The sequence below is a fragment of the Alligator mississippiensis genome, chromosome 6 (genome assembly GCF_030867095.1).
Source record: "Alligator mississippiensis isolate rAllMis1 chromosome 6, rAllMis1, whole genome shotgun sequence".
Lineage (NCBI taxonomy): Eukaryota > Metazoa > Chordata > Crocodylia > Alligatoridae > Alligator > Alligator mississippiensis.
The window spans coordinates 57,295,821-57,306,371 of NC_081829.1; the positions used below are offsets into that span (position 1 = coordinate 57,295,821).

Below are 10,551 nucleotides of genomic sequence, written 5' to 3' on the forward strand. Positions count from 1 at the left end.
ACAGCATACTGTGGCTAATCACTTGCTAGTTGAAGCCTGTTAAAAATTGAGGGGTAGGGAGAGAATAGAAGGGGCTACTAGAAAAACCAGTTAGTTCATGAATTACCTATCATTCTTTCAGACAAGCACAGGTAATGGGCAAGGGGGGGGGGGGGGACTCCTAAAAATACTCATCTCAAAATTAACCATTTGTCACCATTACATAAAACTTATTAAATATTCCGTGGTTAGCCAGCTCCAGCAGACTCGCTTGTGCAACATACCTAATCAACTGCTGATGACCCATTAAATTGTCTAGTAAGTTCTTCTGTATTTCTTTTCCCATGATTACAACATACTAAGATTTTTGTATAGCATATTCTCTGTTTCCTTATCAGCCTCATTCATTCCCCTGATTCCTTCATTTATAGCACACTCCAGGGGAACCACAATTCACTTGTTTATTAGGCCAAACACATGCCCCCAGCACCCCCCTCCCTTTGGGGGGGTGATGGTGGTAGACAAAGCCATTGTGTTAAAACATAAAAACAACTTGAAACTTCAGCTTTTGTTGAAGTTTGAGAGGCAAGTTAACTTTTCTCTGTATTCCCTCCTCCCTCTGAAACAGCAGTTCCAGTCACAGGAGAAGCTGCCCTTGTAAGATTTGTAGCCTGATTCTGCAAGCTTAAGAGGAGGTTTTGATAGTTTACATGAATGTCTGACCTTCTGGGACCTTGTCCAAGGATGCAACTCATACAGTGCACTCCCACAGCAGCCTCCTCTAGTCAGCTTGACTGAACCAAATGGAGAGTTCTCCCACTGCTCAGTGGCTGGCCAAGTCCCTGCCCTGCTACATTGGGTTAGTATTTAAACTTGCAATTGATTTTTAATTTTTAAAATTAACTTTCTTCTTTGTTTCAAACTCCTGATCATGAATAGGGGTTTACATAGTTTGTTACAGCACCAGATACTTGCTCATCACTATTGAATAGATGCAGAAGGCGAGTTCCTCTTAGTTTGCAAGACTGAAACTGGAGCACTGCAAGCTCCTCAGGGCAGGGACCATAACCCCCTGGTTGAGAACCTCCTTGTGCCTGCTGTAATAGAGATGAGCACACTGTTATGGAAAAAAGCAAGTGATGGAAAGAATGCAACAAGGGTTTATGGCATGTCATTGAAAAAAAGATTATTCTTTCAAATTGGCAATGCTTGGCAGTGGCTCTGGTTTCTGTCACAAGAACCTGCCACCTTTTGCCCACAGAATCAGAGATTATTATGCTAAAGTCAGTCTCATAAACATCTTCTTAAAGCCATCATAGCATGCACATGTTAGTTCCCTCAACACAACTCTGGCAATTCTTACTTATCCTCCCTGCCCACATTGCAATTTCCAGAAATGTTATATATACCAAGAAACTCCCCTCCCACCTAAACTAGGGAAGCACCTGTCACCCACCACCTGTGTGCAGCAGCACCAGGTGCTCGGGGTGGCCTGCTGCGGGCCAGGGGCATGGGCAGTTGTGGGAAGAGAGTCAACAGACCACTGCAGCCCAAGCTAATTTGGCCCCACAGCCCAGGGGTCAAGGCAGCGACTAGCCTGTGGCAGGCCACTCCTCCCTCTCCTAGCCACAATGGTGGAGGGAACCATCGCAGTGCGCAGACATGAGGCACCTGTCACGTGCCACCTGCTTGCTGGGCACTTGGGGTGCACTGCAATGGGCCAGTCACTGCCTGCACCTTTGAGCTGCAGGGCCACCAGGCTGCGGTAGTCTGTTGCCTCCCCCTGCCACTGCCCACACTAGCCTGCCCTGAGTGCCCAGTGCTGCTGCATGTAGGCAGCAGGTGACATGTTCTTCACCTGTACCTGCGGCAGTAGGTCACTCCACCTCTGCCACCAAGAGATGGAGGGGGCGGGGAGCTGCCCTGCAGCTGCAGCCTGACTACAAACCACGGCCCCTGTGTGGAGCTGGCAGGCGCTGACCCCTTCTTGGGCTATGCTACCACAGCAGAAGGTGTAATTAGTGAAGTCAGGCTCAGTAACTAGCCTCAGCTCTCTCCCTCCCTGCAGCCAGGTTACATCACCCCCTCCCTGCCCTCTCCCTGTGGCTGATTGGCTCTTCCTCAGAGGGACTTGACCAAGGGCACCATATTGTTGCCTCCACCACTGCTGCCTGCAGTGGGGGGGGGGGGGAGGAAGATTAAACCCACCCTTCCCCTCAGGCTACTGGTGTCTCTCTGCCATGGCCCTGGGTGCACAGCCCCAGGTGCATGATCAGAGCTTGTCAGTGCCTGCGCCACCCCCATCTTTCAATAGGGGAAAATTAAACCCCTGCTTTCCCTCAGGCTACCAGGGTCTGACCCCACCCCTGCTCCTGCCACTGAAGCAGCGAAGGGGTGGGGGCGCTGGGGATGCCTGGCAAGGGCTGCTGCCCCTCTCCTAGGCAGACCTGGCTGTACTACAGAGCAGGGTATCCCACCACCATCCTTTTCTCAGCCAGCCAGAGCAGCGATAGTGCTTCAGCTAAGGAAAGGAGGGGCAGTGCCAACCCTGCTTGGCTGGAACAGACAGTCCAGCCCAGGGCTGCACAGCATGCTGGGATGCTGGAGGACTGATTTAACTTCAGCTAGGAAGGGGTCTGGGGCAGAAGTTGCATAGATCAGTTTGACTCAAATCAGTTAAGTATGATACTACATTCAACCAGGTTTATCTTAAACCAGTTTTGACCATTTTGAAATGGGTTTATGTGCACCAAACTTCTATTCTGTTACAGGTTTAAACCAGTTTCTGATCACTTAAACTGGTTTGTGTGTAACTTCTGTCCCTAGCCTTAGAGTGTGTTTCTGTATCAGCATGCTCGCTCTCCCCAGACAGATCTTAAATTGTGTCCCAATAATCCTGGATGGTTTATAGCATGTGAAAGTGGGTGTGTGCATGATTTCTTTTAGACCAGTTAGCTTCGATATATCAAGTGTAGGAAACAGAAGCAAGTGACCCAGTATTACAGCAGACCAGTCTATCAGCAAAGTAATGGAAAAAGATGATGCATATAATAAAAGCTCAGTATAGCCATTACTAGCTCAAAGCTACCAGGGAGACTTTGCCTGTTGCAACAAAGGCTTCTCCTATAAGCCCCCTACTACTGTATGGGTACAGATCACATGTAATAGCAATCTGATCTGTTGTGCAACCCACCATTGCTTTTCTGCTCCACATGGAGCACCTGCAACATCTGGGTTTGTCCTTTATTTTCCTGAGCTAGTTATTCTGGGAGTCTCCATGTTCTCTGCAGTGTGGAATCAACAGTGGAAATGGTACTCTCACCAAATCAACAGCATTCACTAGTTTTACACAAAGCGCTCTCACTGAAATAACATTTTTCTTGTCTTGTGTAGGGGAGGAAGCAAAGTATTATTCGAGGTAAGAGAAAAGAAGGGAAAAAAAAAAAACAAAACAAAGAAAACAGAGTAGAACAGTAACTGGCAAAGCAGTCTGTGCAAGTCAGCTACTATCTATTCCAGTGTTCCAAGAGTCTTGCAAACATTTAGGTTTTTACTAAAATTTGAGAATTACCCTAAGGCCTAGGCAGAGTGACCAACCATCCTTAATGAAGCGGGACAGTCCCAAAATAGGAACATCAAGTCCTGGTCCTGGGCTGCATGCCTCCAGGATAGCTTTTGTCCCAGATTCCCAGTATCATGAAGGAATCCACATTTTCTGTTCACCACAGGAAAAAAAGGGAAACTGCAGGTTTCCCTTTGCAGGCTGGCAGGATTCCAGCTTGCAAGGGGCTGTGGGGAGCAGGACACAGGCAGTACCATGTGTATATGTGCATGCACATGGCCAGGAATATAGCCCCAGGCCATGGTGGAGAGCTGCAGCTGCAGTCCTGCAGCTGCCTTCAGGTAAGTTGATGGGGGTGGGAGGGACACAGGTTGAGGCTCCCAGAATGAGGGAGGAAGCAGGGCAGGGTTGGAGGCTGGGGGTGCTGCCCAGCTGAGGCAGTGCATGGGGCCCAGGACAGGAATGTGCAGCCACAGGGCCCAGCCAGGGAGCAGGATGGAACCATGGGTGGCTCATCCAGGGGTTGGGAGGGCAGCTCCCTGCTGCTATGCATACTCCCCTGGGAGGGGGGCTTGGGGGAGCACATGCACCCCCAGATTTGTGTATGGGGCAGGTTTGGGGCTCAAAAGATGCAGGCTCAGGGATCTCCACTCTGCTGTCCTGCCCCCAGGAACCTCATACCGGCTGCACCGCCATAGCAAGGCACGCTCTGCCGACCCGGCAGCAGCACAGAGTTGTGCCCCTCGCTGCTGCTGAGCAAGCAGGGGGTATCCTAGGAGAAGTCAGCAGGGCAGGGAGCCCCGAGCCTGTAGCTGGCAGCCCTTATCCTCCCTGCCCCCCACCCTCCCCATGGGCTCTTCTCGGCTCTGCTCCAGCAGTGCTATGGGGGAAGGGGAAGGGAGGAGGGCATGTGTCCCACCTTCCAATTTGGAAAAAGTGGTCCTATGTCTAGGCACCCTAATCACTAGGCTCTTTATGTTCCCCACTGTGCAATGCCTTTTGTGCTTGAATCTGTACAAACATCCTTAGGCATGAACAGTGTGACCAAAGTGAACTGCACCTCCCAAATTCCCACAAAGTAGCATTCCTCAATATTTGCTGTGAACAAATGGGATCAATTTGGACAAAGGATATAAAAGGATTTAAATTAAAGAGCAAACTGTATCTTTAAAATACTACAGTGGTGAAATCAAGAGATACTCTATGTCTGCATGTACACTGCTATGGAATAGCACTGGCAACAGCTGGGATCCTTTATACCAATTACAGCAAAAAGGAACAGTCCAAGCTCAAACAAATCCTGTATCCTAACTTACTTAAAATTTAAAAGGGATTCCAGTTCAAGATTATCTGTACCAAGAAAAGCTGATACATTTAAGAAATCTGACAAATTAAATCAATTTAAAACAGTTCTCAGTACTCCTCAGAGGAGAAGGGGGAGGGCGACTACACAAACATTTCTTTTTAATTATTATTATTAATATACACACATCTGGTAAAGTATGTGGAGTCATCTTTTTAGTGAGGAAGCAGCTAAATTTCTATGCCCCCTAATCTGAAGAAAGGAAGAATTTACAATCATATCATACTAGCAAATTTATACATAACCCCCAATGTTCTTTATTGGAAATGATTGCAGAATACAGCTCGTGTGTGGGGAGTTATAATCAACTAAAATGATCACAAGTCTCTTCAAAACATTATGAAATACAAGCATTCACAGGCACCTCCAGCAAGGTTGCACATCTCTCAGATTTCTGGGATTTTGCAAGGTACTTTCCTACAAAGACCAAAATTCTATAAGTGTCACAGTTAAAAAAAATTGACCCTAGAAGGACTTTTAATTTTTTTTTTTAAATCATAGAATCCAAACATTAAATAATGTTGATAAAAATACTCTAATTTTCACTTTAATGACATATCAAATTAAAAAATAAATAAATGAATAAATATTGGTAATTATTTTGAAATCCAAACTAATTTCAATGGAATGGCACTTACCCCTACTACAAAACCCCCCAAAATTCTCAGAAGAAACATTTTTGGGGGAAAAAAAAATCCTCGATTTTAACCAACTAGAACTTCCAATGGAATTTTCTTCTGCTGGAAAAAAATGTCCACCCTCTCCAGTTACTCATGATGACACTATTTTGCATTCACATCCTCTTTGCAATGCGGGTCACACTGAACAAGAAACAAGACTCCAGGAAGAAAATACATAGGTAATTTGCAGGTACATATGTAGCCAGAGACAGGGAGCAATCAGCCCTAATGACCTCACCCCATTTAACACCTGAGGTAGCATCCAGGGTGCTACCTGGAAGTCTCTCAAGTTCAGCTTGCAAAAATATTACTTATTATTTGTATTGCAGTAGTGCCTAGAATCCTTGAGACGAGATCACATTGTGCTGGAAACTGTACAGGGAGAGAATAAGAGAGCTTCAAAACCAAATGTAAGATGAGAGAATGAGTAGACAGAGACTGGAGGAAAACAAGGAAATAACAGCACACTTATACTGGTATTTCAGGGTGATGTCAAGGGTCACTATTCCTCAACTCACCCAAGCCATGTGAACAGTTCCTTCCCAGCTACAGTTTGCCTTGCAGCCCACTGAGTTTCTCAAGCAAAAACCCTTCTACGAATCCACCTGCAGATAAAGGGCACATCTACACCATGAAAGAAGAGAATTCAGTCATGTTGCTGATGCCGTAAGACTCTTCTATTCATCCAGTATTAATGCACCCTCTATTCCTCACACACAGCTCCGAGTCCTCTTTGAAACCAAGCTGGCAGCAGGTGGAGTATGGAGACACAACTAATTTCTGGTTTGAATATGGCCAAATGTAATAACAGCAGATTTATGCAGGCCTGGAGAAGAAAAACAAAATCATGGAGCTTACTAGACTACAAACCAGAGGTATGAAGAGGCAGCAGACACAGAGACAGATTAAGTCTGAGAAGAGAAACACAGAGAAGGGAATTGCCCCCTCCAGTTCACCTGGGATTTCCTTAAAGCAGCTGAATTTGTCATTTTGCCAAGAGAAATCTGTATTGAACTATAAGCTCTCCAGCTGTAAAAGGAGCCCTGTATTGTGCTGGAGAATCCAAGAGAGATGCAGGGAAATCTTTACTTGCTGTAGACAGTTCAGCTGCCTGCGTCTCAATTTGTCCCTTCTGTGCTGACCCTTCCTTAGCCGTTCAGCACCCAGGCTCCCACAAACCTTCAGAGATAGCGAATGAAATGCCGCTACTGGTGGCTACACTGGCCTTTACCACAGCCTAGCAGCTACAGATCTAACTTTTATTTTTCTCTTACTCTTCCTATCTGTAGTGGAGCAATTTTTCCCTCAAACCGTTCAGCTGTTAATCTAATACAGGCAGCAAGTCATTCAATTTCTCCTAATCCTTTTATTCTGGACAACCAGGCTGTCTCAAGCCTGCTGCATTCTCTTTTTATGTAACTGGCACCTTCTTGTTTAATAGTTTTTCTTTGCACCACTTACACCGCCAAAGCTTCTATTTATTGTTTTAATTAAAACATTAGTGGCCAAACTGTTCTGCAGATATGTTTATGCAAACAGATGTGGCCTGTCACTGCAGTAGAACCAGAACTGCACAGTGCTAGGTGCTGTACAAACATTGGGCGAGGGACACCCACTGCCCCAGAGAGCTTACGTTTTAAGTAAATCAAGATGAATCCTTGATTGTATTGAAACCAATTATTTGTTATTGTGAATATGAATCAAAACTGTGAGAGTAGGGTTTGTTAAAGGTATGTGCTTGAGGTAGAGATTATTCTTTAAACAAAATGCTCAACCTGTGCCCTAACCTATGGAAAGCTACATACTTCATTATTCTTACAGAATTTGGCTCCATCCATGCTGACCAAAGAAGTTAGTTCAGTATCAGAGTCAGGAATGAATTTGTTTTCAGCAAAATATTTTAATGAAAATTCTCTGTTTTTGTCAGGGCTCTTTCTTTAAAAATGTTTAGATTTTCATTACAGATTTGAAACCCCAATAATTTAAGAGAAATATCTGTTTGTGAAAACTTCTGCTTTGTCCAAAACCATACTCCATTAAAAATGTTTTGAGGACTTTAAAAAAAATAAATAAAGCCAGCTCTCTTTAGTTGCAATTCAGCTTTCTCTGACTACAATCAGGTTTAAATTGTTCTTAGGACCCACTGCAGCAAAAGCGCAATTCATTCCTTTGACTGTATGGTATTAAACACATTGCTAGAACTGATCCTTAAAAAAAAATTCAATCCTTACTTGCCTTAGAAAGTTTCAAACCTTTCACTGCACCACTTTCTGCCTCAAATCCAAAAATCTATAACCACATGTGGCAAATGGGTTTAAAGGCAGACACCACTCCTAGGTTTGGTATTTGGATTTAAGACAACTGACAAGATAGTGATATTCTGCCAAGAAACAAAGCTGCCCCTAAAAAGTCAGAGCCCCTCTCACACCATCCCTCCTCACCCAATGCCTCCAACCTCCAACTCACCTCACAGAAGTAAATGCAATGTTAGAAAACAGTAAGCAGAAATGCTAAGATGCACTACAGCAAAGCAGATGATTTCACAGTATGCAGAGCAGACTTCACATTGACATATCACTAAGTTATTCAAGCTACTGTACTTCCTAAAGACCCCTAGGGGTATGTCAACAGCACAATCTGGTATTGTTGTTCAGATGCTAGAAGTAGGACCACAGCCTTCCTTCAGCATCAAGACAGGTGAACACCTCCTAATTAGGTGTGTTCCTCCCACTCTCTGCTCTATTGCTGAAAACTTTCACTAGGTGGATTTTGATATCACCTCTTCACATCATTCTCTAACCCCACGTTCATTGTAAACTGCCCTTTTCCTCAGGTGTACTACTGCATACATCTTGCTGGCATTTTCTTAATGCTCAGGTGAATACTATGGAACCATTACTCCTCATCATCCACATAGTCATTAACAGCTGTAGATTGTGGGAGATAAGCTGTTCACTGCCAGTAATAGCATTTAACACACACATGGTCCTGAAAGAAGTGTAGTGCAAGTGCTCTAGCCATCCCAGGAATAAAGACTTCTTTAGTTACTCCCTAGGTATAAAAACAGAAATTTTCTTGATGGGAACAAAAAAGTATAGCCATGCCTTTTGGTATCCTGCCAGGGGTCTTAAGTAAGGGGAGAACACTGGCCTCTGCAGGACCTCAGTTAGAGAGAATCAACATTCCTATATTTTTCTGTAGGGAGAAAAGAGGAGTTGCCTCATGCAACAGTACTACTAGATTTATTATTTCATTATTACCATTTCCCATGGGAAGGACTATTATAAGTTTCCTGCTTTAAACAGGAACACTTGAAATATCCATAGGCACTTTAAGGGCCTGATCTGCATCACGGTGAGCTCCATTTAGGAGAGAGGAAAAAAAAATGCTTTTTCCTGTCCACCATCATGTTCCAGCTCCCTGAATTTCTCAAGTGACAGCCACTGGATGTACATGCAAACAACACTGGCCCCACTTCAAGGAGGCACTACAGCAGTGAGCAACTCCCTCTGGAAACTCAGCTACTGACACTGCCCTATATCAAGCAGGCATCTCCATGCCCTGGTGATTGGAGGATTTCCCCAGACTTTGAGAGCTGTGATGCTTTGCTTGCTCCTCTCCTTCCAGCCCTGCTCCATTCTGCCATCCTTGCATGGCCAGCCACCCTCTTGCCAAACACTGTTCCCCTCCCTCCCTAAATATCAAGTGTTGTTAGGAAGGAATATTAATGTCACACTGGTGCCCAAAAACCCAGACCAGGACTGTGGCCTGGTTGTGTGAGTGGGATACAGAAGGAGACAATCCAATCCCTCCGCTAGGCAGTCTACAATGTGAAGACACAAACAGAGGGTGCGGGGAGCAGCAACAGGCAGGCACACCTGACAGCACCTACTTTAAATAACTGCTAGGATGTGTTGAGTCTTAACTCACTCCCTGCCCCACAAGAGAGAGATCTCAAAGTGTCTCTCCCTGCCAGTCCAGGGTCAGTGGCAGCCCCACTGCAAGCAATGAGGCTCAAGATGGTTTCTTATTCCCAGTTCCTTTTTCAAAGTGAATCTATACTCAATAACACCTTCTTATTCATAGATTACATATTCTAAGGAGAGAGAGTTTCATCAGCTTTGTCTATTTACTAATCAATATGCAAACTAATATCCTGCATCAAGTACAGAGCCTTAAGTGAAGATGAGATCAGGATGAGTTTATGGGGAACAATACTTCTTGGGCCAGACCAAACTTCATGCCGCTGCCACCAGGGGACTGTCCCGAATAGCCCTGAGCGCAGTCCTGCCCGGCTGCCATCCGACAGCCGCCCTGGCTCCGAGCCGCCAGTGAGGGAGGGGCGCCGCGCACCGCGCACCTGGAGGCGCCAAAGGGACGCAGCGGCGGCCTTTCCAGGCTCGTGTCAAGCGGAGCGAGGGCTGGCGCTCAAGGCGCAGCCGGCCAGACCCAAGCGAGCCCCGAGCCCGGGGGAGGCTCCCGGCAGCTGCCCCGCCCCGAGCGCCTCCGGGCTCCTAGACGCGACGCGACGCGACGCGGAGCAGCTGCCGGCCCGGGCCGAGGCAGGCAGGCAGCGAGCGGTGGCGGTCCCGCGCCCCCGGCAGGCAGAGCCCTGCTCCCCCACAGCTCGCAGAGCTCGAGCCCAGCGGCCCGATGCAGCGATGCTGGCGGCGGCGGCGGCACTTGTTGCCTGCTGCCCCAGCCCCGGCGGCCCCCGGCCCCTTCCCGCCGCGCCCACGGCACTTGGTGGCTCCGGCAGCCGTCGCGGGGAATAGCTGTCCCTACATGGCGGGGCAAAGTCCCGTGCCGGGGATGCCCCGTCCCGCCCCGCCCCGGCGCGGAGCCCGCGTTACCTGGCGGGGCTGGGGCTGCTCCGCTCCGCTGCTGCCGGCGGGGCTACTCCGGCGGGTGCGGGGGGCCGGCGGCGCCGTGCCCTGCCGCTGCCATGGCCGCCCCTGCCCTGCCTC

At 47.2% G+C, this 10,551-nt stretch overlaps 1 protein-coding gene across 2 annotated transcripts in view; it reads right to left on the minus strand.

Annotated features, from left to right (window-relative positions):
- CDH23 (cadherin related 23) overlaps nucleotides 1-10,551 on the minus strand; it is a 565,943-nt gene that overhangs the window by 554,083 nt on the left and 1,309 nt on the right. Inside the window, exon 1 of one of the 2 annotated variants that reach the window (XM_059729898.1) lies at nucleotides 10,438-10,531. The exons of the other annotated variant lie outside the window; for it this stretch is intronic. The gene's annotated coding sequence lies outside the window, so the exon portion shown is untranslated. Of the gene's footprint in view, nucleotides 1-10,437; nucleotides 10,532-10,551 lie in introns of those variants that run through there. 2 annotated transcript variants of the gene reach the window in all.